A 26,351-nucleotide genomic window follows, 5' to 3' on the forward strand; every position below is an offset into this window, starting at 1 on the left:
TGTGTGTGTGTGTGTGTGTGTGTGTGTGTGTGTGTGTGTGTGTGTGTCTATGATATTTCTCTAAGGGGAATAAAATCTTTCTCACAACAAAAGCCTACTAAAATGTCAAAGAAACCAGAAACAAGGCAGGAAGTTGATACATAGACAACTTGTAAAGTGGATATTGGTTTTTAGTGGAAAACACTTGTATTAGGTTTATATTCTATCAAGGTTACAAATTAGTGAAAATCAAACACATACATTTGTCAAGAATTACTTTTAAAAGGTGTATATGTTTACAGTGTGTTACAATCTTTGTTTAAATTGTTTCTTGTTGGAAATGATTCTAATCATCTCTCCTAATACTTCATTTACTAGATTTTAAAGTAGCCCTATTTCTGTATGATCATCAATTTACAATATGTGAGTACCAAAAAGTGTCTTTAAAAATGCATAATACTTAAAGAACGCAGGAAAAGATGGACTGTGAACATTCTTTAAATAAATAGAAGACAGTGATGGGCCTTGGAAGTTGTTTTAAGAATTTGGACTTACCACGTTTTTAAATTAAATTGAGAAGTTACCAATTTCCTTCTTTCTTGAAATTAAAAAAAAGAAAACCCAGACAATCACTGAGGAAATACCAAAAGGCATTTGTGGAGTAAACAGCTTTGTCTTGTGCTTGTAGCCACAGTTAAAAGGAGTAAAAACCTGGCCCTGTAATTTTCCAGTATGCAGAATGGAAACTAAACAGTCTTTCATTACTAATCCATGGTTTCAAATGATTATAGTCCTTATCATATGATATGGTAAACATTTAGAAGTAAAAATTTGTGATGCATTATCGGGTCATCCCCTCCTCTTCGTCAGGACACTGGACTCACAGCCCCCATCAACTCCACCTACTACCACAACCTGCCAGAGGGACACAGGCTCCTTTTCCTGATGGCTCCTTTGAGACCCACTTGTTCTTTGCTTGCATGTTCTGGCAGCTTCCGGGCTGGGATAGCAGACATCCCCACTCCAGTCAATCCAGCTGCTGGAGGACGAGTCCCTAAAACCTGCCATAGCCTCCTCAGGATTATCTACGAACATTTTCCCACTCAGCACAGGTCTGCTCCACATGTCTGGGTTGAGATGGGACCTTTTCTGATATTCTATTCAAACATCATCACTGGGTTAGCACAGGACTGAACTCTGAGCCCCGTTCAACTGATCTACAACCTGGCGAATGGAGGTAATAGGAAATCAATATCTAAATAATCACTCAAAAAAGAAAAGAAAACAAACAAAAAGAAACGAAAAGAAAAGAAAAGAAAACACAATTTCCATACAAATAAACACTACTAAAGACCAGATTGATATGTTTAGGTCCCAACACAAGAAACAAGTGACATTCTCAACAACACAAAACTCTCTGCTAAATATCAGTGCTCCTACTTAAATCCTACACAAAGAACTATAGCCAATTGAAGAAAGCTGGAACTGGGAGAGGTGATCTCAGGGCGGGGGGTACACCATTTGTCCAGTGCCAAAAATACAGTTGGCAGTACCCTGAAAGCATACAGGTAGCCTTATGTAGGGAAACACTTTTATTTAGGCATCTACATCATATGCAAGTATGTATGCAGTAACAATTAGTGAAAAGAGAGAGGCCATGAACTTGGAGAATGGAGGGCTGAATGGAAGGATTTGGAAGAAGAAAGGGAGAAATTTTTTAACTATGATCTCAGAAAATAAAATTACATTAAATAACAGAAACATGGTGGTCTCATAGTAATATTCCCTGAGAAAAACAACTTAGAGGCTATACAAAACACTGAATTCAATATAGCAACAGTTAGCACAAAAAGTTCAAAGAGGGTATGAATAAATGCTATAGTGAAGACCATGAAACACAGAGTTCAATTAAATAACAAGAAATATTTAGGACTATAACTTAATAAAGAGTAGCTATGAAAAAAGCCAAAATAAAATAAAATTTGAAATGAAAAAAAAAATCTGGAATTCAAACAAACAACAGCAAAAAAAAAAAAAAAAAAAAAAAAAAAAAAAAAAAAAAAAAAAAAAAATTCAGGAAAGTATCAGTAATAGATTGGACCAGGTGGAAAAAAGTATATCTTGGCCATTCTGAATGAAGTGAGATGAAATCTCAAAATTATTTTAATCTGCACTTCTATAATTGCTAAGGATAATGAATCCTTCTTTGAAGTATTATTTAGCCATTTAGAATTCTGTGTAGACCCCCAAGGAAATTGAAGCAGTCATTCACAGTCTCCCCTCCAAAAAAAGCCCTGGGCCAGATGGTTTCAGCACGGAATTCTACCAGACCTTCAAAGAAGTGCTCACACCAATTCTCCTCAAACTATCCCACAAAATAGAAACAGAAGGTACATTACCAAACTCATTCTATGAAGCAACAGTCACCCTGATACCTAAACCACACAAAGACCCAACAAAAAAGAGAACTTCAGACCTATCTCTCTTATGAACATTGACGCAAAAATACTCAATAAAATACTTGCAAACCGAATCCAAGAACACATCAAAGATATCATCCACCACGACCAAGTAGGCTTCATCCCAGGCATGCAAGGGTGGTTCAACATACGGAAATCCATCAATGTAATCCACCACATAAACAAACTGAAGGAGAAAAACCACATGATCATCTCCTTAGATGCTGAAAAAGCATTTGACAAAGTCCAACACCCATTCATGTTTAAAGTCTTGGAGAGATCAGGAATACAAGGCACATACCTAAACATAGTAAAGGCAATATACAGCAAGCCTATAGCCAACATCAAACTCAATGGAGAGAAACTTAAATCAATCCCACTGAAATCAGGGACAAGACAAGGCTGCCCACTCTCTCCCTACCTCTTCAACATAGTACTTGAAGTCCTAGCCAGAGCAATAAGACAACTAAAGGAGATCAAGGGGATACAGATCGGAAAGGAAGAGGTCAAAGTGTCACTATTCGCAGATGATATGATAGTATATATGAGCGACCCCAAGAATTCAACCAGAGAACTCCTCCAGTTGATAAACACCTTCAGCAAAGTGGCAGGATACAAAATCAACTCAAAAAAATCAGAAGCCCTCCTGTATACCAAAGACAAAATGGCCGAGAAAGAAATTAGGAAAACAACACCCTTCACAATAGCCACTAACCACATAAAGTACCTTGGGGTGACACTAACCAAGCAAGTGAAAGACCTGTTTGAGAAAAACTTCAAGTCTCTGAAGAAAGAAATTGAAGAAGATCTCAGAAGATGGAAAGATCTCCTGTGCTCATGGATTGGTGGGATTAACATTGTGAAAATGGCCATCCTGCCAAAAGCAATCTACAGATTCAATGCAATTCCCATCAAAATACCAACTCAATTCTTTACAGACCTTGAAAAAAAGATTCTCAGCTTCATATGGAGAAACAAAAAACCCAGAATCTCCAAAACAATCCTGTACAACAACAGATCATCTGGAGGTATCTCCATCCCTGATCTCAAGTTGTACTACAGAGCAATAGTAATAAAAACTGCATGGTATTGGCATAAAAACAGAAAGGAGGATCAATGGAACCGCATAGAAGACCCAGAAATAAACCCACACACCTATGAATACTCGATTTTTGACAAAGAAGCCAAAACCATTCAATGGAAAAAAGACAGCATCTTCAACAAATGGTGCTGGTCCAACTGGATGTCCACCTGCAGAAAAATGAAAATAGATCTATATTTATCACCCTGCACAAAACTAAAGTCCAAGTGGATCAAAGACCTCAACATAAAACCAGATACTCTAAATCTGTTAGAAGAAAAAGTGGGGAACAGCCTAGAACTCATTGGCACAGGAGACAACTTCCTGAACAGAACACCAACAGCACAGGCTCTAAGAGCAACAATTAATAAATAGGACCTCATGAAACTGAAAAGCTTCTGTAAAGCAAAGGACACTGTCATCAAAACAAAACGCCTGCCTACAGACTGGGAAAGAATCTTTACTTACCCTTTATCTGACAGAGGACTAATATCGAGTATATACAAAGAACTAAAGAAGCTGAAAAGCAGCAAACCAAGTAATCCAATTAAAAAATGGGGAACAAAGCTAAACAGAGAATTCTCGACAGAGGAATATCGAATGGCAGAGAAACACTTAAAGAAATGCTCATCCTCATTAGCCATTAGGGAAATGCAAATCAAAACGACCCTGAGATATCACCTTACACCCATCAGAATGGCCAAAATGAAAAACTCAAGGGACAACACGTGCTGGAGAGGTTGTGGAGAAAGGGGAACCCTCCTCCACTGCTGGTGGGAATGTAAACTGGTTCAACCACTCTGGAAATCTATCTGGCGCTTTCTAAGACAATTAGGAATAGTGCTTCCTCAAGACCCAGCTATACCACTGCTAGGTATATACCCAAAGTTTGCTCAAGTACACAAAAGAGATATTTGCTCAACCATGTTTATAGCAGCTTTATTTGTAATAGCCAGAACCTGGAAACAACAACCCAGATGTCCATCAACGGAGGAATGGGTACAGAAATTGTGGTATTTTTACACAATGGAATACTACTCAGCAATCAAAAAGGAGGAAATCATGAAATTTGCAGGCAAATGGTGGGACCTAGAAAAGATCATCCTGAGTGAAATATCCCAGAAGGAGAAAGACAAACACGGTATATACTCACTTATATAGACCTATAAGATATGATAAACATAATGAAATCTATACACCTAAAAAAGATAATCAAGAGAGCGGACATGGGGTAAGATTATCAATCCTCGTTTTGAAAGACAGATGGGATGCACATTAAACATTGACAGGAGTCTACTGAGCGCATTTGAAAAACTCTAACTAGCAGTGTTTTCAAAGCAAAGACTCATGACCAAACCTTTGGCAGAGTACAGGGAATCATAAGAAAGAAGGGGAGTTAGTCTGATGAGGAAAGGATAGGAGATCCACAAGGACCAAACATATCTGGGCACAGGGTCTTTTCTGAGACTGACATGCAACCAAGGACCATGTATGAATGTAACCTAGAACCTCTGCTCAGATGTAGCCTGTGGTAACTCAGTAACCAATTGGTTTCCCATAGTGAGGGGAACAAGGACTATTTCTAACAGGAACTCAATGACTGGCTCTTTGACCTCCCCATCCCCCAAGGGAGGAGCAGTCCTGTTAGGCCACAGAGGAGAGCTTTGCAGCCAGTCCTGAAGATACCTGATAAAACAGGATCGGATGAATGGGGAGGAGGTTCCCCCTATCAGTGGACTTGGCAAGGGGCACGGTGGAGATGAGGGAGGGAGGGTCTGGGAGGGAATGAGGGATCGGGACATGGCTGGGAAACAGAGTTAATGAAATGTAACTGATAAGAAAAAAATAAAATTAAAAAAATTAAAATTAAAAATAAAAAGTTAAAAAAAAAAGAAAAGCTGGGATAGGTATGTGGAAACTACACAGAAATAAAAAGATGATGGGATGAGACAGGCCTTTGAAAGATGTCTGTAAGAATATTTTAATGATCACTTGTATCTTCTTAATCTGTGTCACTATGGCTGGGTTTGCTGGTTCAGTAACAAGATATTTTATTCAATCTGTACCTATAGAAAAAATATGCATTTTACTTGACGTTTTTATACAAGCACAAAACATACTGCAACTAATCACTTTTTTGCACATTTCCTATTTTCCCTTTGCCCATAAACCTGGAACCCTTCTTATTAGAGAATATTGCTTTATTGTGTCTGGTTTATTTCACTTAATATGATTTCCAGTTAGGTAGATTTTCTTGCAAAGGACACGACTCTCTTCATTTTATGGACATTCAGTCCACTCTGTTTTTGTAATGTGTTGTGACCTTGTCTTTATCCAGTCATCCATAAAAGAGCACATGGATGCAATCTATACCCTTTAAGCAACACACTATGTTAAAGGTAGATGTGGGCATCTTTATGGTATGCTAACCCAATCTCACTTGAGTGATATAGTTATAGTTATATCATAGAGTAGTATTTTAGTTTTAGTTTTCTTTAGAAAATTTATATGAATTTTTGTAGTTGCTGTATTAAATTTCATTCTCAGAAAAATATGCTCCTATAAGAGAATATTACTTTTTATCAAACCCTCACTATCATTTTTGGTTTTTGCTTTCATTCAAAAATAATTTTTGAATTTGATAAAAAAGACTGTCATCTACTAATGATTAAGTGTAAAATACATTGTCTTTTAAGCATACAGTTAATTATGAATAAATATCATATTAAAATTTGAAAAAAAAAGAATTCTGTGTAGATTGCTAGGTATCTTTCAGTTGGATCATTTATTTCCTTAACTGAGTCTTTCTCTTTCTTTCATTCCTTTCTTAATTTCTTTTTCTTTCTTTCTTTCCTTTCTTTCTGATTTTTCTCCTCTTTCTCTCCCTCCTCCTCTTCTTTGTATATTCTGGATATTAATCCTCTGATTGATATATAGCTGGCAAAGATTCTCTTCTGCTTTTTGGTTTTTCTTCACTTTTTTTTTTCCTTAGCTTTAATACAATTTTAGTTTTTATGATGTCTGAGTTGTCAGTTTGGGGCATTAACTCCTTTATTAATGGAGTCCTTTTTGCAAAGTTCACTGCTAGACCCATGTCTCATAGGGTTTTGTCTAGCTTTGCCTTTTGTTAGTGTTCTGCTACTGTTTTTAAGTGTCCTACTAGTAGTTTTAGTGTTTCAGGTTTCAGATTGAGATCATTGATCCACTTGAATCTAATTTATGTGCAGGATGATAGATATAGATCTAATTTCATTATTTTTTACGTGGACATCCAATTTCCCAGCAACATTTGTTGCAGTTAATTACTTTTCTCCTGAGTTCTTTTTGTCTCTATGTTAAAAATCAGATGGTTGTAGTTACGTGTACTTATATTTGGGTCTTCTCTTTTGTTCCATTAGTCTACATTTCTGTTTTTCTGACAATAAAATATTGTTTTTATTACCATTGTTCTAAACTATACCTTGAAGTCTGGAATAACAATCCATCTAGTATTATTCTTTTTGCTCGGGATTGCTCTTGCTGTGTCTTTGGAAGAATTGGGGACATTACGGTCTCTGACATAAACTGATTGGCCTGTTCTTTGGTCACCTCCCCCCTGAGGGGGGAGCAGCCTTACCAGGCCACAGAGGAAGACAATACCGCCACTCCTGAAGAGACCTAAAAGACTAGGATCAGAAGGAAGGAAAAGAAGACCTCCCCTATCAGTGGACTTGTGGAGGGGCATGCATGGAGAAGGGGGAGGGGAGGATTGGGAAGGGAAGTGGGAGCTACAGTGGGGATACAAAGTGAATAAAGTGTAATTAATAAAAATTAAAAAACACAAAAAGATAAATAAAAAATAGTTATCATTGAAATCTGTGGGCATATTGCAATCATTTTGATGTTTTCTTCTGGTTTATACTCTTAGTCATGGTTTGTTTTCATGAAACTATGGCTTTGTTCTCTTTCTAGAGTCTACTGGCTACACTTGTTCCTATCCTCAGTTCGGAATATTGCTTCCAGTATTTCTTTAGCACTTTTGTTTGATATTAAATTTTTTGGTTGTTTGAATCATGAAAAGTTTCTCTCTGTCCTTTAACTATGACAGGTAATTTTTCTGGGTGTATTGTCTAAGTTGACAGGCATAGTATTTTAGAATCGTTGAGCATCTGGCTCCCTGGTCTTAGAGTTTTTATTAAAAATCATCTCTCATTCTCATTGGTTTTGCTTAATATGTAACTTGAGTATTTTTTCTCTTTTAAGCTTTCAGTATTCTTTGTTCTGTATATTGAGTGTTTTGACTATGATATATTGTGGGGTGTTTCTTTTTGGCCTTGTCTAGTTGGGGTTCGGTGTTGTGCTTACAGTTTTTATGGTTATATCTTTCTTTGGTTTGGGGAAGCTTTTTTTTATGATCTTGTTAGAGACCTGGTCAAAACAACTGAGCTGGGATTTTTTCTTTTATTGCTATAGTTTTACAATTGGCGATTTTATGGTGTCCTGCATTCCTGTATGCTCCCATCCTGTGCTTATTAACATCTTTCATTTTCTTTGCTTATTTTATCTAGCTCATATGCTTGATTCATTCTACTTGTAAGGTTTTTCTCTGAATTTTCTAATTAGGATATTGAGTTTTAATTCTACTGCATAGGGAGCTAACAGACGAAAAAAATTCTTACCAGCTATATATCTGACAGAGGATTAGTATCTAGAATATATAAACACAGTAAAACGGGCAAACAGCAAAATAATAGAGAGGCACAGAGTTAAACAGAGAACTCTCAAAGGTGAGTGTCTAAGAATTTTTAAATTATCAAATCCTTATCCTAGACAATTAAATTGAAATGCTAACTAAAATAGCTTTGAAATTTCATCTTACCCTGGTCAAAATGGCAAGACAAAAACAACGTCGAATGCTGGTGTGGGCATGGAGGAAGAAAACACTTACTCCAGGTGAGAGGAGTCACTTTGACAATCACTGTGGAAGTATAGAGGTCCTCAAAAAGGCTAGAAATAGAGCCACCACATGATTCAGCTGTGCCACTGTCAGCGCACACACAAAGCATTCTGTCTTACTACTGAGATACTTGCTTATCCATGTTCAGTGATACTCTAATCATGATAGCCAGGAATTTGAAACTGCCTAAATGTTCATCAGTGAATACATAGAATATGGTACATTTACAAAGTGGAATGTTATTCACCTGTAAGAAAGAAAAAATGTGACATTTACATGGAACTGTAAACAATCATTCTGAATCGGTCAGCCCAGATACAGAATGACAAATAGCTCCTGTTTTCTCTCACCTGAGGACATTAGCTTTGAGTCTGTAGATGTGCAAATCTCATGTGGTATACCCACAGAGGTGAGAAAATTGGTAAAGCGTCATGGCAGGAGGGAGTTTTCAAGAAGACAGAGCACAGTGAAATAAGTGTGGAGGAGGAGCAGTGGTGTTAGCCAGTGAGGTCGTACAGACCTTCAAATATTAAAGTCTTCTGTGATTCCTCTTGGCTACTCTCTAGAACTTCATGGTAAGACTGAGACTGAAGATGTCACATACTTGAATCATAGATACAGAGAAACCAAGTTGGTATGAACCTGAGAGTTTCATCCCTACTATCTTTCATAGTAGGGATGCTTGAAGGAAAGATGCATACTACCAGAGAAAAATTATTGTCAATCTTATCCAGGTGTAAACTCTACAAGCTACAGTAACCACCTTCCGGAAAAGAAAAGTATGCCCTCGGGTGCAGCAGAGCCACAGATAACATGAGAAAAACCAATCACTTTCTTGTTGGGTTTTTTTCTTGTTGGATTCATGGCACACTCCAGAATATGCAATACACATCTACCAGTTATTGGGGCTGAGAACCTATAGACTGACAGATCATAGGCCATGGAGGGGAACTTTCTGCTGGAACTCAACTAATGGTTCATAGTATTACAGTCCTAAGCCTGTTAGCCTTGGAAATTAGCATGTCCCAAAACCCAGTTCTTGCTTACTAGCAGCTGGAGTTGATCAACAATCAAGATTCCATCTGAACAGACATATTCCTTCATGATTTTTTTCCTTGTGAACAATTCTGTAATATTCTATGCACTTGGAAGCTGTTACATTTTGCCCCTTTTATTTGTAAGTATGACCAAAAGGACCAGAAACAAAAGTATACATTTACCTGTCGTCAGATGACCACTTTAGCGGATTTTTTTGGGTGGTGTGTAGAATATTTAAGCCTCGTCACTTTAAGTTGACGTGCAATATTTGAAGACAATATGCTAGCAGAGGTAGAGTAGACTCCAGATTACCTAAAGAAAATTTTTAAAAAATGAATTAAATGGGAATTAATCTACCCCAATAATTCTGCACATCTTTTATAAATAAAATAATTGAAAAATACGTGTGTATTCATAGATCAATGTAATGAAAATCCACTAATTTAGTCACTAAGACATGACTAAATTGATCAAATATATATTTATGAGAAGCCAAAACTTAAAAGTTCAAGGTAAAGAAGAGTCAATTTCTTTAAAAAACTGACAATGGATCATAGGACCAGGAGAGGTAGTTCAGTGGATAAAGCATGAGGAACTGAACCCAACTCCCAGCATCAGTGTAAACAGTACAGCATATGATATCCTCTTATGATTCTCAGACGTGGAGACAGGAGGATCCCTCAGGCTTGCAAGGAAGCCAGTCTAGATGGACAGATGATCCTAGTGAGAGGCCCTGTATCAAAAGCAATACGGGCAGCACCTGAAAATGACACTAGGCATTCGCCTCTGGCTTCCAGCTATACGACACACAAATCAAACCTGGACGTCCACAGACATGCCAATAATAGATCATACAAAGAATGTCATAACAAACAAAATTAAAAGCTACCACTCAACTCTTTATATCCATTTAAATAATTTGATGCTAAATTGTGTGTGTGTGCAAATAAGATTTAACAAAATAATCCTAAAAAAAATCTCAATAATACAGGTTTAACCACGTGATTCAATTAAAGGCAAAAATAAATACTTTAGGAATCTGTTTCAGAATTCAAATTTCCTAATTGGGTATGTATATTTAAGAAATTAAATATCTTTAATCAAAATTTAAACCTCAATATGGTACTGAATATATAAACTTTGGTATGACAGATAATCTTTGACCAGATTAAGCATAAGAAAAAGTGAAAACTAGATTCTTCCAATTAAATAAGCAGTTACCTGCTTTGGCTCTAGGACTACCTGTTATAAAGTGTTCAAAGAAGACATCATGACCATCGGGTCAAGGGTGCTTCTGTAAAAGGATGAAGGATGTGTGGAGACAATAAAGAAAGCTAAGGAATGTGAAAGTCACTGATTGGATTTAAGAGACAGAAAAGGAATTGAGTTAAAGGTTCCAAATTTCCCAACAGTGAAGTATTCATACTCAGTGGACTTCCAGGAGCTGCAGAAGAGTAGTTGACATCACTTCTGGTCCTACTGGAGTTTAGGGTTTTCATGGCTCTCAAAAGCTGGGTGAGTCAGGAATTCCAGCCCACCCCAAGTAACCTGTCTATATCAGTACAGGAAATCTTTATATTGTTTGATTGTTGATGGTTAGATTCTTAACAATATTCAAAGTTCTCTCGCATTCCACAGTACAGAACATCAGCACATTCTTTTACAAACTGTGAAGTTCCCTTGCTATAGCTTCAGAGACTTTAATCAGACAGGATTGTATATAATCTTTAAAATTAAGGTCCTGAAATAATATACGTAGCAAACAAAGGCCAAGATGAACTCAACAGTAGCTGGAAGACTTTGGGATTCACTGTAATTCCTCCAGATTTTCTAGATTAAAGCAGAAACTCTCTTACATGTACCCAACATTGGCCTATGTACCACCTACGTAATGTGTTCCATAAAGAAAATCATGTAATCTCTTTGCTCTTTGTTTTTTCATTCCTACACAAAACAATACAGCAATACTAAACTAATACACCATATTTTAAGTTGAGGTGCCAACCACTCCAATTAAACAACAGGAATTAAACAGAACCCAATCTTTTCTTTCCAACCTATAACTGAATCAAGATTGGAATCTAATTCTTGGTGGCTCTTTTACTGTTGTAAGTGGACTATATTTTAAATCCTATTGACTGATTTACTTTGACATCTAGACCAGGAAGATATCAATAGTGCATGGCCCTCAACACGTGAGCCACACAAAACCTAGTTTTAGATGCAAACTCTTGATGCAGTTAAAATGACTCTGAGAATTCTAATTGATGTTAAGGGTTAAGCTAAGTTTTTTTGTTTTTTGGGTTTTATTTTTCGAATTGGAAAATTAAAATATACTAACGTATAATAAATCGTGAAGAATTAGAAATAGATGGAACAATTGCAGTAGGCAGAATGGTGGCTATGTTCATGTCCCCGTTCCAAGGGACTGTAACAGTACCTCACGTAGCAAAAATATAAGAAGACTCTTGACAGTTTTTTCTGTACTATTGAGGTGAGACCTGCTTGCAATCACACTATCCTCAGAATACTAGAGAAATGAAGTCTAGAGAGACAATGTGGGACAGGGACATGAAGACGGAAGCAAAACAGAAACTGAAGTGACCACAGAACAGAACGCCAAATAGCAACAATGACCACCAGAAGCCTGAGGAGGCACTGAGCTGAGCCTTCTACAGCTGTTTGGGGAGTTCTGTCAGGCAGTCAGCCTCCACCCAGCACTATCTAGGTTTGCACTGTTTATACCATTAGGTAGGTAGTTTTCATATTTTCCTGGGAAATTCCCACAACTGTCTTGGGTAATTGTTTCTAAAAGCCATAAACATAGTGATTGGATCGTAAGGTTTTCCCTTACATAGACAATTACATAATTATGCAAAGAGACTTAAATAGACTTAAGGACAGTCATCTCAAAAGGACAAACTTTCATTCATTAAGAAATGTGCTAATCCAATAATATGAAACAAAGAATGTAGAAGATCTGTATAAACGGATGACTGAAACAAATGATAAAGGTTATAAACAGCAAAATGTGGTTCTATTTTATTTTATTAGCTTCATTTTAATTTTTATGTGTTACTGTTTTGCCTGCATGCATGAGTGTTCACCACATTCATGCAGTCTCTGGAGGCCAGGGAAGGTGTAGGATTCTCTGGGACTGGAATTACAGCCACCACGTGGGAGTAGGAACTAAACTCAGTTCATCTACAAGAACAAGTGCTCTTAACTGCTGAGCCATCTCTCCACCCAGCTTCTCTGTGTTTTAAAGTATGTACTGCACTGCTGTAGTGCTATAGTGTTCTGGCTGTGTGAACAATATCACAAAGTGTGGATCTACAGATACAGTCTAAGAATCAAGACTGCTGGCCACCCTGCCTCCATATCTTGTCTCTTGTTCCTCCTCCTCAAGTTTCATAAAATGGGCCTTGGACAGCTCAAGTACCTTCATTTTGTATCTGACACAGCACAATTACCTTCTAGCATCTCCTTCATATATCATCTATAACCTGGCATTAAAGAATGCTGATGGACCTAACTTGCATAGACAAAGTGCTTTTCAAAAAACTCTGTTTTTGGGGCACACTCAAATTCCAGAGACTATTGTTTGAAAGTAATTCTTTCTTCCAATTTCCCTCCTCAAAAAACCCCACTTACTACCCCTTAGAAGGAATGGTCCATATTCCCTTCCCACCTGAATGGAGTAAGCAAGCGATTCTCCTTTGGAAGGTGGGTAGCCCCTCTCCCATTAGCCAATCGCTGCTCCGGTTATATGCACCACACCTGGCAAGGGGTCTGCCACTCATGCACTCAGGAGGCTGACATGGATCTCAAGTTTGAGCGCACGCCTAGAGGATGTGTTAAACTCTGTCTCAAAACCAAACAGAAATACGTCTTTTTGCTATTAATTTATCTATTGTCAGTCCATTCAAAAAAACATCTGGAGGGACCAAGAGAAGATTTTCCTTTAACATACAATGTATATGTGCTTACACACACATACAAACTATCCAGAACAACACATTAAAAGCTATTAACTACAATTAGCTCTCGGAAGTAGCTCATATAACTTGTGAGACTTTAAAATGTTTATAAACATAATGAATGTGTATTATTTTTTCTATTATAAGCTTTATAACAAAAAAAGTGCTAAAATACAAAACTTCAGTTTGCACATATAAATCTGTTCCTTTATGAGATGGTATTATCAGTAGCAGGTACTTCGATTTGTATGAAAAGAGCGAAACCTGTTGTCACAGGTCTGTGATTCAGGCTGCTAAGAAGCCGGAGGCAGGAACATCACATATTCAAGAACTGCCCAATCTCCAGAGCTAGGTTAAGGCCAGCATAGCCTACTTAGGGAGACCCTGTCTCAAATTCAAAGGGAAAGGGAGGACACCCATAGTGTTTATTTCCGGATGCTTCTCTTATTGGTATTTTATTTTTAGTGCTATTTTCATCATGTTGGAGAGATAACAGACCTTGACTTTAGGACTCATTAGAAATAAAATTATTTCCCAGAATCCTACCACTCAAACTAAGGCCTGGTTCAAGTTTTAGATCCGTAGAGAGTGGGGGCTTCTCCTATCAATACTGAATTTCTGATGAAAAAGATCCTGGAGGAGATGTAAAATTCTTAGAACTTGCTGGAACAAGACTATAAAGTCATTGCACCCCTTCTGCATCAAGTCTAGTGATATTCTCAGATCAACCTAGAAGAAAACTTGGATGATACTTCGAGACTTGGCACTGCCCATTTTGCAACTAATCGTCAATGACCTCCTGGCTGGCCTTCCCCCACTTGGCCGTGCTGTGATAAACACCATAACCAAAACCAATGGAGGGAAGAAAGAATTTGTTTCATCTTACGACTTATAGTCTATCATGAACGATGTCATGGAGTCCTGCAGGGGCCTTGGAGGAACATCGCTTACTGGCTTGCTCTCCATGGCTTGCTCAGCTGGCATTTTTATACCACCCATGACCACCCACGTGGGGGTGGCACTGCCTATAGTTGCCAGGGTCTTTCCATATCAACCATTAATGAAGAATACACCCCCACAGCCTTGCCTACAAGCCAGCCTTACAGAGGCATTTTCCGAAATGAAGTTGCCTCTTCCCAAACGAAACTGGTTTATGTCAAGCTGACCAACCCAACCCAACCCAAACAAAACAAAATCCAAAACCCAACCAAACGAAACAACAAAAAAAATCTAACCAGCACATTAGCCTTACTAGCCTTTTAGTTATTTCTCAGTTTCAAAAGAATTAAATTATTACTAGTTTTAAGAGAGAAATTCTAGCAAAATTATATGGACAGGAAATACGTTTTCACTCTTCCAGTATCATGTTCCTTTTCAAAGGTCATATATGCAAAAGATCCATGTTATTTCCTAATCCCAGTATCAGGAATTAGAAATAAACTAGAATCTACTGAAAGTGTCTAGGAGGAACACTACCATTCCAGCGGGATTAAAGCGAATCGGCCTGGCCACATAATGGGCCATGCGGTGCTTCCTCATCACCAAGATGAACCTCTTGGGTCCACTGACTCCTCTAGCCACCCAACAGTGGAGCTCTCCTGCGAACCACTGTTCCTTTCAGAATCCTGGGCCCTTTTAGTTCCATGTATGACACACATCTTTGTGACTCAGTGCATTGTCGCTATAGTCATGGGATTCTGTAGTTTCTGCCCCCACCTTCTTTGAGTCATGATGTTAAGACCATCTAAATGCTACTTTGGACATTGGCTGGACCTAATATTATATCTTGATACATGATTCTACATTCATTAGACAATAGCTCTGAAAAAAGTATATAATAACATGGCTCTTATTATAAAACATTCAGTGAAACTTAAGATACAAACCTGTGTCATCAAAACTGTAAAGTATGGAAAAGAATATGATAGCAATGCTGTAGTCTATAATGCTCAAGTGTGGAGTATATTAAATGGTATATCATCAAAGTAACTGAGTGTGGTAGTACCATCTGTAATATAATAAAAATAGTTTAAGTTACTATTACACATTTACTCTTTTGGATTTTCAGAATCTACCTTGAAAGAGTGTTAGTCAAATATAATCACCAGGTGGAGTAAAGAAGTCAGAGCTATGCTTAAAATTCTTATCTCAATGCAACCTATCTCTTGGCTTTTATTAACTTCTCTGATTCAGTTATGCCTAAGTGAGTTAATGCTATTGAATAAAAAGTTTTCAAGAGTACATACAGAGAAGGCCACCACACAAAGATAGAGACGCACATAACACTGTTTTTCTGATTGGCACCAGCCTGTCACATTTTAGGAAAGTATCACTGAACAGGGCGCCTGGCGCTTCAACATGCACATTTTTTTTTACAGAATTATTGAGTACCTGTGTCCCCCATTTTGAAGACATGAAACTAAAATTAAGGACTTAAATATATTGGTCTAAGCCAGAATATATTCCTTCGGGATGTATCTACTTTTGAATGAGGCTGTTAAAGAATTAAAAATGCATGAGGCCTCTGTTGCCTTCATCGTGGCTATACTTTCTCCCTCTGGCTATAATTAGTCTGTTCCACAGTGTGACTGTTACTTGCATGGGATGTCTGCCCTCCAGCAGTCCAGTGATACGCTTCTCCACTGACTTAAATAAAACAATCATTTTACTATTTCCAAAACAAGATGAAGAAATTAAACCGAGGGTCCTTTTCAGAGTGTTTAGGAATATGTAACATTTAACCAAGACTGACAGAAACCTGTTAAAGGGAGTGACTGTGGGACTTGTGGGAACCTAAGGATTCGTTGCCCTTTCTACAGTATAGATGTTCTTTGGTGTATAGTGACACATCATCACACAAACCTACTGCAAACAGAACACAGAGTGCCAACCTGTGGAGCCCCATTGCTTAGTAACAGGACACATGGCAGAGCAGCTTGCTCATTCTCACGGGAGGACACATAACTGGGAGCTGTGTGATTCGCAGCACCATCCAGATCATCACAATCCAGAAACAGCCTGGAGTTCAAAATTCACTCTCAACTGAACATGCTCTAACTTTACATTATCAAAGTTAAAAATATAAACTATAAAACTAATCAAAAGTAAGCTTAAAAATGTGTTAGCACATTTGACTTCACACAACCTTCCAAACTAACATCAGATATTATTTTTATTAGTAGTAATAGTATTAATTATTTACAATTTATTCACTTTGTATCCTGGCTGTAGCCCCCTCTCTAGTCTCCCAATCACACCTTTCTTCCTTCTTCCTCTCCACCCCTCTACCCTAGTCCACTGAGAGAGGAGGTCCTCCTCCCCTTCTATCTGACCCTAGCCTATCAGGCCTCATCTTTCTCTGTGGCCTGATAAGGCCACCCCACCAGGGGGAGATGAGCAAAGAGCAGACAACAGAGTTCATGAGAGAGACAGACCCTGCTCCTCTTACTAGAGGAACCTACATGCATACTGAATTGCCCATGGGCTACATCTGAGCAGGGGGTCTAGGTCCTATTCTTGCATGGTCCTTGGTTGATTCATCAGTTTCTGCAGGGGCCTCTGGGCCCATATTTTTGGCTCTGTTGTTCTCCTTGTGCAGCTCCTGTCCCCTCCAGGTCTTTCCATTTCCCCCTTCTTCCATAAGATTCCCTGCACTCTGCCCAAAGTTTGGCTATGAGTCTCAGCACCTTACTTGATCCCCTGCTGGGTATAGTCTTTCAGAGGACCTTTGTGGTAGAAAAGATCATCCTGAGTGAGGTAACCCAGAAGCAGAAAGACATACATGGTATATACTCACTTATAAGTGGATATTACCCATATAAGATAGGATAAACCTACCAAAATCTCTAGTCCTAAAGAAGCTAAACAACACAAAGGACCCTAGGGAAGATGTTCAATCCTCGTTCTGAAGGGCAAACAGGATAGATATTGGAAGCAAGAGAAGAGAGGGAACAGGACAGTAGCCTTCCACAGGGTCTAACATCAGATCTCATTAGCCTGAATTCCTGAAAAGAAAAACCTGGCTGAAATTCAGCTGAGCCCAGTAGTAATCATCAGAGGCAATGCTGACAGACAACCTCCAAGAGGCAAGAAGGAGAAGCAAAGGTATGTTGTTGTTGGAAGTGCAAAGATACTGGAATTGCTTTATAGACAATCTCAGGTTGGATACAAAAAAACAAAGGCTGATTTGAGGAATCAGCTGGATGGATGGGCAGCGAGCAAGGAGGCAGTATCTGAGATGACTGGGGAAAGGCAACTTATTTTAAAAAGTGGAAATACCAGGTAATGACCTGAAAAGGTGCTTGGGTTTCCAGGATAAAAAGGTCAGGAGACAAGATCCTGACAGGTTCAGTTGTAATTAACAGATTAATCAGTTACTTTCAGAAGCTAAAATACCTTACGACATGCAGTGGGCCTGCAAGAAGAGGTATGAAGAGGAAACTGGCATGCATTAATGGAAAATCACGATACCTCCAACTTCACCGCTGGGCAGAGTCTCCCAAGAGCCTCGGGAAATACACACTGGATAAGTTCAATTCTGTAACACCATTTGTAAATCCCACTTATGCTTTACTATGAGATTTCACAGAAACACATAGCATTTTTGAGGGACTATTCTCTACAAAAGAACATTGTCACCATCCATCCCATGGGTACTTTCTTTTTTTTTTTTTTTTTTTTTAGTATTGAAGGGGTTTGTTTTGTATCTCCAGCTGCTAGCTCCTAACTCTCTAGCTGGGGAAGAATCTGAACTTTTGATTCTCCTGCCTCTAGCATGCATATATATATATATATATATATATATATATATATATATATATATATATGTATATATTAACATTAGTTACAGTTTGTTAACTTTGTATCCCTGCTGTATCCTGCTCCCTCTTTCCCTCCTAATCCCACCCTCCCACCCTCATCTCCTCCCTGCCCCTTTCCAAGTCCACTGACAGGGAAGAACCTCCTCCCCTTTCATCTGATACTGGTTTATCAGGTGTCTTCAGGACTGGCTGCAAAGTTCTCCTCTGGCCTAGCAGGGCTGCTCTTCCCTCGGGGGAGGGGGGAAGGAGGTCAAAGAGCCCACCATTGAGATCATGTCAGAAACAGTCCCTATTCCCTTTATTAGGGTACCCACTTGGATACTGAGATACCAAGGGCTACATCTGAGCAGAGGTTCTAGGTTGAATCCATACATGGTCCTTGTTTGGAGAAACAGTCTCATAAAAGACCCCTGTGCCCAGATACATTTGGTCCTTATGGAACTCCTGTCCTCTCTAGTTCATTTTACCCCCCCCCCCACTTTTTGATTCCCTAAACTCTGCTGAAGGCTTGGTTATGAATCTTAGTATCTGCTTTGATACACTGCTAGGTAGAGTCTTTCGGAGGCCCTCTGTGGTAGGCTCCTGTCCTGTTACTTATTTGCCCCTACATCCAATGTCCAACCCATTTGTCTTTCTAAGGGAGGATTGATCATCGTACCCTGGGTCCTCTTTCTTGTTTATCTTCTTTAGGTGTACAGATTTCAGTATGTTTATCCTATCTTATAGTTCTCAATGTCCTTAGCCATCAGACAGAGAAGCAGACTCAATCGACCCTGAGATTTCACCTGACACCCACCAGAATGGCTAGGATAAAAAACTCAAGTGGCAACCCATGCTGGAGAGGTTGTGGAGAAAGGGGAACCCTCCTCCATTGCTGGTGGAATGTAAACTTGTACAACCACTTTGGCAATCAATCTGGTGCTTTCTCAGACAATTAGGAATAGTGCTTTCTCAGGATCCAGCTAGACCACTCCTAGGCCTATATCCAAAAGATGCTCAAATACACAACAAGGGCATTTGCTCAACGATGTTTATAGCAGCTTTATTAGTAATAGCCAGAACCTGTAAACAACCCAGATGTCCCTCATTTGAGGAATGGATACAGAAATTGTAGTACTTTTACACAATGGAATACTACTCAGCAATTAAAAAGTAGGAAATCATGAAATTTTCAGGCAAATGGTGAGACCTAGTAACGATCATCCTGAGTGAGGTATGCCAAAAGCAGAAAGACACACATGGTAAATACTCGCTTATATAGACCTACCCTCTATATAAGCCTCTAGCTTTTGAGTGTTAGAATTACAGCCATGCGTTACCATGCGTCTAATTTTGGGGGGGTGTAGAGACCAAACCTAGAGTTTCAGGTATGTTAGGAGGCACTCTACCAAACAAATTATATCTCCAGCCTTGGGTTAGGTCTCAGTTTTGTGTTCTGGTTTTCATTAGTATGCTAGAAACTTCCATGTTTCACTGGAATGAATCTGTTTACAGTTTTTCTTTGTAATATCAAAATGGCCTCTCTTATAGTTTGAGGCTATTAATAATATAGAATAGAAATCATGGAACAGGAAAGCCTGAAGCTCTGAGAGAACAGACATGATGGCCCACATGGCAGCTCACACGGTGCAGATTGCTCATGATGGACAAACGGGTGACTTGGAATCCATCTAGTATCAAACTAGACACCGAAAAATCTCATCCTCTTAAAATAATATGCAGCGTCCAGAATTTTCCATTAAAATTTATAGCATAGCTGTAGGTAATTGGAACTGCAGAAAAATGAAATTACAGATAGAGAAATCTGCATTCCCTCCATGTCTGCTCATTTTTAACCTTGAATCAGGGCTAAGTTAAATCAAAAGCAAGATTACCAAGCCAGGGAAAACATCGAACCGTGAGCCCAGTCTTAGCATCCATTAATCATTTTCCTTAGCTCATATCCATTTTATTATTAGATTTATTAAAATAGCTTATTATTTTTAATGTACAACATTATGTTTAGTCTATCTGTATATTGCCAAATAGTTAAATCAAGTTATTTAAACTATTATTTGACAAAGAGCATTATGTGTGAGAACACCTAGGCAGGTTTGTTTCAGTTACAAAAATTGTTGGAAGAAGAAGAGAGGAGTGGAGACCAGTATTTCACCCCTTTGCGATGTTGAGAAACCCAAATTTTTTTTTTATAAATCTTTTATTTTTTTTATTAATTACACTTTATTCATTTTGTATCCCCCCATGAGCCCCTCCCTCCTCCCCTGCCGATCCCACCCTCCCTCCCCTTTCTGCATGCATGCCCCTCCCCAAGTCCACTGATAGGGGAGGTCCTCCTCTCCTTCTTTCTGATCTTAGTCTATCAGTTCTCATCAAAAGTGGCTGCATTGTCCTCTACTGTGGCCTGGTAAGGCTGCTCCCCCCTCAGGGGGAAGTGATCAACGAGCAGGCCAATCAGATTATGTCAGAGGCAGTCCCTCTTCCCATTACTATGGAACCCACTTGGACACTGAACTGCCATGGGCTACACCTGTGCAGGGGTTCCAGGTCATCTCCACAAATAGTCCTTGGTTGGAGTATGAGTCTCTGGGAAGTTCCCTGTGTTCAAATTATCTTGTTCTGTTGCTCTGCTTGTGGAGTTCCCGTTCCCTCCAGCTCTTACTATTTCCCACTTCTTACATAAAATTCCATTCACTCTGCCCATCAGTTGGCCATCAGGCTCAGCATCTGCTTTGACAGTCTATACTGCAGAAGCGAGAAACTCAAATTTTATATAATTAATATATGCAGAGGGACACACATCAGAACTGATAGTGTGTGTAACAGTTAATCTTCATTGTTCACATGACTGGACTTAGAATCACCATGGAAACACACTTCTGGATGTGTATATGAGTGTATTTCCAGAAGGATGAACTGAGTACTGAAGATTGAATGTGGGCGTCACCATCACATATGGTGGGGTCTAAGTTGAACTGAAAGGCAATTAACAAGAGAGATAGAGCAGAGCACCAGCATTCATCCCGTCTTCTGACAATGACACACTGGGACCAGGCATCTGACACATTCCTGCCCACATACCTTCCCAGAAGTAATGGACTGTATACTCAAGCCATGAGCCAAAGCACACGTTTCCTTCCTTTAGTGGCTTTTGTGAGACATTTTGTCATAGCAGTGCAGAAAGCAAACCATACAGAATGAACTATTGGAACTACCTAGGATCTCATGATTTAAAAACTCTCTGAAAGGGGTATTCCACCAAATGTGGTCCCAGCCTCACTAGAAACAATGGTAGGTGCCAGAAATGGAAAAAGTCAAATGACTGGCAGGATTCTAACAGGCAGTAATTTAAAAAGTGATTTTCAAAATTAAAACACAATGTGAAAGTACAATGCCCACATCAGGGTAAATGTTAATAATGTGTCACCATTTGAGCAGCTGACAGCTACACTGGATCTTAATTTCCTCATCCATAAAATGATAGGCTAAAAGGAAGTGTTTTCCAAGGTTCCTTTGAGTTGCCTTTGTTTCAACCTATTACGTTGAAACGAACTTCTTCCACAGATTTCCTTAGTGTGAAATATGGACTTTTCTTCCCCAAACTTCCCCCACTGCTACACCAAACCAAACAGTGAAGAGATATAAAGTATTTGAACAATTTTACCAAGATTTAAAAAGCTGGTTAGAATGAAAACGGTGCTTTTGAAGGAATCATTGGAAAGAATCCCATTATCCAAGCAGAGACAGCCTGGCCTTGGCAGGTAAGTCCATGTGCTCTGGAGGCTAAGTCTTCCTTCTTAAAAGAGTACTTAGAATTATCTTCCATTCTCAAATCACAATTTAGTTTCCATGAAAAGCTATGGTAGGGGATTCTCAGAGAATCTGATATATGATTGAGTAGTTTTCATTAATCAAGATCAAAATGGAGACATATATTTTCAGGCTATTTAAAAGACAATGCTCCCATAAAGCTGAGACAACTTGGGTCAATACTGCAAGTCAATCACGTGAAGATATTTCTGAAGCTAAAATAAAAAGGTACTATGCATACTATCTCTATATATTCAGGGTTTGGAAGCACTATAGTGTCTACTCATAAACTAGGCATTTTTCACAGTTATCTATATCTGAATAATGTATACACTGTCAGAAGTCTGTACTGTACAACTAACAAATGACAACCACGTTAATCATATGCTATAAAAAAACTCGTGTAAAATAGCATGTAAAAAGTCACTAAAACACTTCAAAGGCTGTTAAACATGTACAAAGTTTATGATATCACATTGGTGGGGAGTAGGAATTGCAAACATTCCTACAAGGGATTATTAAAACCACATTTTATGACATCTTCAGGACTCCTTGCATATTCCCTCTCTAAGGAAGTCTCATACCCCCGTGCCCCTGTTCAGATCTCTAAACCCTGGCATTTAGAGTTAAAGGGTCACTGGAGATTTTTATCAGGACTTCCTAATCAGAGGGAGAAAGCTGGCAGCCCTCATGCCCTCTACCTCACTATGTGATTCTGGGACATCATGGCTCAAAGGATGGGTGTCATCACATACGAATACATGCCCTAGCGCTTACCAACTTCTCTTCTAAGTCACCCAGTCTCAGGTGTGTTGTGATAGCATAAAAACAAGACCAACACAGTTATACTGAGTTAGGAGCTGACGTAGGCAGACACTGTTCACTATCAGGATATGTTACACTAGGGTGGGAACGGACAGAATAATGGGGAACAGTAGACCTACCAGTAGACTGTGTCCCAAGGAAAAGAAAGCAGTATGTTAAGATACATGGAGCTGAAGGGAAAGGAGAGTGAACAGGCACAATCCATTTGCCATAAAGCCTTGAAAATTCTATTCTGTCTTTTGCTTTATTAGCAAGAAAAACACTGAGGTAGCCTACATCTTAGAAAATAACCCTAAGGATAAAGCAAAAAGGGATGGAGATCTGTCTTCAGCTATGACCACGAGCTGCTGAGACTCCCCTGCAGCCATGCTCTATGTAGCTGTTGCTCACTGGTACAGCTTTTGTCACCTTTCAGTGCAGTGTTCTCGAAAAGACATGGCATAGCAGCCTTAGAGAAAGGCAAATTGCTAAGGAATCAGAATCATACATGTCCTTGGGAAATGCATACTAAGGTAGAGTAGAAACATAGAGGAGCTAAGCAAAAGACAGACATTTGAAGTTAGGAACCTGGTGAAATCTCTTATTAAGAGAAGGTCAGTACAGATGACATGCTTAACTTAGAATGAGAGCCAGTTAGCAGCAACTTTTAAAAATACCAGCAGCTTTAATGATCATTTAAATAGAGACTCAAAGATCATTCCCCAGAATCCATGTTAGGTGTCCCCAAATATCTCCAGCATTGCTGTTAGTATTTCCAACAGGGCCCTGGACTGTAGAATAACAATCTGCTGGACCTACCCACTGCCATACACTTCCTAAATATATTCGTTAATTAGAAAGTACACTGTAATTCATGAAAAACTTCTTAAATTCATCTAAGATTCCATTGTAAATTCAAAAGATAAAAACAATCATAATTCCTTATTAAATACTTCTGCTATGAGGAAAATACTGACCACACTAATAAATATATGAGTATATATTCTACTTTCCTAGCATGCACAACGCCCTAGATTTCATGTCCTCATATACCATTAAAATTGGAAATAACAGCACATTCCAGTAACCCCAGAACTTGGGAGTAGAATCAGGAAAGTCAGAAGTTCAAGATCATTTTTGACTGTACAAGTGAATTCAAGGCCAGTCTTGGCTACATGTGACCTGTTCTCAAACAGAAAGACAGAAGGAAGGGAAGAGAGAGGAAAGGTAGAGAAGAGAAGGGAAGAAAAAAAAGAAGGAAGGAAGGAAGGAAGGAAGGAAGAAAGGAAGGAAGGAAGGAAAGAAAGAAGAGAGGGGTATAGAAAGAAAGAAGAGAAGAGAGAGATAGGAAGGGGAGTACACAATAATAAATTAACTTTAATTTGGCATATTTTTTAAAATTTTTAAATGTTTTATAATCCAAAGTACTATCAAGGAGAAAGATAAAAGAATTTCTTTTGTTTTCATTTCACAAAAATTACAGTTAGTAAGGTTGTGCCTAATTGTCTATAATTGTCTTAAAATGCATTACTAGACTTGGATAAATAATAACAAATCTCTGATAACAACTAAATAACCTTTACATGACAAATATCTCACTGTTAAGATTATAAAGTCAGGGGTTACTCAACTTTTTTTTTCTTTATTAATTACACTTTATTCACTTTGTATCCCCCCGTGGTTCCCTCCCTCCTCCCGTCCCAATCCCTCCCTTCCTCTGCATGCATGCCCCTCCCTAAGTCCACTGATGGGGAGGACTTCTTTTCCTTCCTTCTGATCCTAGTCAATTAGGTGTCATCAGGAATGGCTGCATTGTCTTCTTCTGTGGCCTGGTAATGCTGCTTCCCCCTCAGGGGGAGGTGATTAAAGAGCAGGCCAATCAGTTCATGTCAGAGACAGTCCTTGTTCCTATTACAATGGAACCCACTTGGATACTGAACTGCCATGGGCTACATCTATGCAGGGGTCTTAGGTTATCTCCATGCATAGTCCTCTGTCCTCAGAACAAAAATGACAGCCTACAGATTGGGAAAAGATCTTCACCGACCCTATATCTGACAGAGGGCTAATATCCAATATTTAAAGAACTAAAGGAGTTAAACAGCAAAAAATTAAGTAATCCAATTAAAAAATGGGGTACAGAGCTAAACAGAGAATTCTCTGCAGAGGAATACTGAATGACAGAGAAATACTTAAAGAAATGTTCAACCTCATTAGCCATCAGGGAAATGCAAATCAAAACGACCCTAAGATTTCACCTTACACCCATCAGAATGGCTAAGATCAAAAACTCAAGAGACAACACATGCTGGAGAGGTTGTGGAGAAAGGGGAACCCTCCTCCACTGCTGGTGGGAAGGTAAACTTGTACAACCACTCTGGAAAGCAATCTGGAGCTTTCTCAGACAACTAGGAATAGCGCTTCCTCAAGATCCAGCTATACCACTCCTACATATATCCAAAAGATTCTCACATACACAATAAGGACATTTGCTCAACCATGTTTGTAGCAGCTTTATTTGTAATAGCCAGAGGCTGGAAACAGCCCAGATGCCCCTCAGTGGAGGAATGGATGCACAAATTGTGGTATATCTACACAATGGAATATTACTCAGCAATAAAAAACAAGGAAATCATGAAATTTGCAGGTAAATGGTGGGATCTGGAAAAGATCATCCTGAGTGAGCTATCCCAGAAGCAGAAAGATGCACATGGCATATACTCACTCATATAGACATATAATATAGGATAAACCTACTAAAATCTGTACACCTAAAGAAACTAATCAAGAGGGAGGACTCTTGCTAAAATGCTCAATTCCTATCCAGAAAGGCAAAGAGGCTGGACATCAGAAGAAAGAGAAAAGAGGGAACAAGTCAGGAGCCTGACACAGAGGACTTCTGAAAAGCTCTACCTTGCAGACTATCAATGTAGATACTGAGACTTATGGGAAACCTTTGGGCAGAGTGCAGGAAATCTTAGGACAGAAGTGGGAAACAGTAAGATCTGAAGAGGACAGGAACTCCACAAGGAGAGCAACAGAACCAAAAAAATCTGTGCACAGGGGTCTTTCCTGAGACTGCTATTCCAACCAAGGACTATGCATGGAGATAACCTAAGAACTTTTTTTTTAAGGAAAAGAGAAAATTATGTCAGTATACTACAGAAGAATTGAAACTGTGTCCTTTTTCTAAAAAGAAATCTAATTTAAAAACACTAGAGTATTCAAACTACATGTGTCTTCAGTAAAAAAGAAATTTAAGTTTTTCATTCAATTAGTGAAAGAACATAGTAAAATGCTTTTTAAATGCAGCAAATTGTTTTACCTAGAAGCATAATAAATCAGAAGCAAACTGTCAGTCGTTAGTCACTGAGAACATCCATCTGCACAGTACCTCTGCTGTCAGCTTGAGGTTTGAGGCTCAATCATTTCAAGAATGAGAAAGCC

General features: G+C 38.8%; 1 protein-coding gene across 5 annotated transcripts in view; it reads right to left on the reverse strand.

Annotated features, from left to right (window-relative positions):
- Positions 1 to 26,351, reverse strand: part of Slc16a7 (solute carrier family 16 member 7) — a 164,578-nt gene that overhangs the window by 72,114 nt on the left and 66,113 nt on the right. For 3 of the 5 annotated variants that reach the window (XM_055611975.1, XM_055611974.1, XM_055611973.1), the window contains one exon: positions 9,676 to 9,805. The exons of 1 other annotated variant lie outside the window; for it this stretch is intronic. The gene's annotated coding sequence lies outside the window, so the exon portion shown is untranslated. Of the gene's footprint in view, positions 1 to 3,593; positions 3,690 to 9,675; positions 9,806 to 26,351 lie in introns of all 5 variants that reach the window. One more of the 5 variants, XM_055611976.1, reaches the window with a different exon arrangement.

The sequence above is a fragment of the Psammomys obesus genome, unplaced genomic scaffold (assembly GCF_907164565.1).
Source record: "Psammomys obesus unplaced genomic scaffold, mPsaObe1.curated_primary_1811, whole genome shotgun sequence".
NCBI classification, from domain to species: domain Eukaryota; kingdom Metazoa; phylum Chordata; class Mammalia; order Rodentia; family Muridae; genus Psammomys; species Psammomys obesus.